The sequence below is a fragment of the Agelaius phoeniceus genome, chromosome 1, assembly GCF_051311805.1.
Source record: "Agelaius phoeniceus isolate bAgePho1 chromosome 1, bAgePho1.hap1, whole genome shotgun sequence".
NCBI classification, from domain to species: domain Eukaryota; kingdom Metazoa; phylum Chordata; class Aves; order Passeriformes; family Icteridae; genus Agelaius; species Agelaius phoeniceus.
The window spans coordinates 9,374,404-9,376,741 of NC_135265.1; positions in this window are offsets into that span (position 1 = coordinate 9,374,404).

The window sequence follows — 2,338 nt, forward strand, 5'->3', positions numbered from 1 at the left end:
CTCACTTCACTTTCCAGTACCTCTGAAACCCTGGAAAGATGATTAAATGAGCTGTGGTTCACGCAGTGGACAGCCTAGGGACAAATATGGCCCTATATTCATTGTTACCTCTGCCACTCTTGCCGCCCTGGCAGCCCCCTCCAGCTTGCTGGTTAAAGAACTGATGTGTGACAGGCAGGTTCAAATTTTGCTCTGAATCATTTGATGCACAGAAATATGAGTCCTCTCCCACATTCTACTATAACCCTCCTGCCAGCTCTCCCTGTTTGAATGAACATGCTCAAGCAAAAAAATTTCCTCTGCAGAACACCTTCCCCTCAGGGGAATGGTTCAAATTTTGCCTCAAATGAAGCAAAACCAGGGAACTGAGCTGGAGTTTCCTGGAGCACAAGATTAACAATCATCTGTCATGGTTTGGTTCCATTATCTTTTTGTAAAGGGAGATATGTACGCAGGGGGATTTTTAAAATATACATATTTCTGTGCATATAAATTGTGTTCCTCTTTGTGTTCTTCTACTTGGATGAATGGTGTGTGTATACTTAGCAGCATTGCACAGACTTTGCATGCATAAATATTGTTGTGTACATTTTTTATTTCCCCTCTCCAAATAGCTCCATATATGTGGAATGCAGTGACGTTTGTGTTCAGGCAGTGTGCAAGGCTGTGTGTGTGGATGTGCCCTGTGTGAGGGGGGAAGGGGATCTCCTTGACACAACACTTATTAGTATCATCAATCACTGGGGATGTCATTTCCAAATTCCCTTTCCCTTACCTAATTTGCTAAACCTAATTCTTTATCACACTAAAAAACACAGCATGAGAGATGGAAGTGATAATAAGAGATGGCTTGCTCTGCTGTACAGGGGCAATGTCAGCCTGGCTCCTTCTAGAGGGATTTCCCATTTTCTCTCTCTTTCCATGTGGGGTGCTCTGTATCTGCTCAGCCCAGAGCAATTAGAAGCCCATTGCATCCCTATTTTACTGTGGCTTTATTTACTTCTGGCTCCTCAGTGAGCTCTTTAGTTGCTGGAGTCCCTAAGTCAAGCATTTTGCTTGATTTGTCTACTGCTGCTTTCTTGGCTTATTTGCTAATGCATCCAGTTCAGGACACCTCCAAAATGCACTTCATTAATCTCAACAACCTAAGGCTATATTTTTTTTCCAAGTCTGGCACTAAATTAGCCAAAGACCTTTATCAAAAACTTGCCTTATTGAATTTGCCAGTCCTGTCCTACTTGTGCAAATAATTGCATGTCTGTAAAACTTGGAGGGAGGAAAAGAGCAAGCCATGTGTGGAATCTAAACTACTGACTCAAAACTCCCATCCCTGCCATGGTCAGTGCCAGGATCTCATCCTATATGTGCTGTCACTTCCATTCCATGTGCAAGTTCTCTTCCTGTCAATGAATTTAACTCACCAGAAGTCATTGATTTCCCAGGGTTTGTTCACAGGATTGTCCTACACACAGACTCCTAATGGAATTAATGGATCTGCATCCTGCCCACATAGATTATAGCACTGGATTTGGGCTCAATTATTCATGGACATGACTTTGTTTCACCAGCACACCTTAAAAAGACCCAGCGTCTTCTCTCAGTTGTTATAAACAGGATGCCAGAGAAATAGAACAGAAACATATGAAAACTGTAATAGTAAGGCAGGTCAGAAGCCTTAGGAGGAGATGACCTTCAAAATTTCATGCACATTAAGGGGAAAAATCCTCCAACACGCTCTGTTTTTCATAAAGCAGGGAAGGTGCATCCAGTGTGTAAAGCTTTTAACACCAGCATAAAGAATCAGTGAAGCCTGACTCTTACATTTGATGAGAAATGAGTAAAACTCAGAATACAAAGTTGTCACCAATTAGCAGCATCTCAGCTAAAAGTGTGAATATTTTTAGAAAACTGAAAGGATTCAAGACTTATTTTTAAACAAAGAAGGGGTTTTAATCAGATGAAGAGATGGATATTAGGAGGGATGCTTTACAAAAATCCTTTGGGAATTTGGTTGCTTAGTGCCAGGAGGAATGGTACTTAACTCTTCTTTTTTTTGGTCTTTTTTTTTTCACTTTGAACATCTGTAATTCCCCCAGTGACTACACAGTCCCTTGAGCTAGACCATTGGGACTCCCTGTTCAGATGCTGTCATGATGACATCAGTCTTGGTGGGAGCCCAGGAAATATCATTGTGGATCAAGGCACTCCAGGCTGGAGATTCAGCAAAACCAGAATGTTTACATGAGTCCAGTAAAACTGACTACACTGGGAAGGTCCTACTCCCAGTGAAAAAATCTGTCAGGCACCAAAAGCTTTGTTACTTGAATGCCCCAGGGGC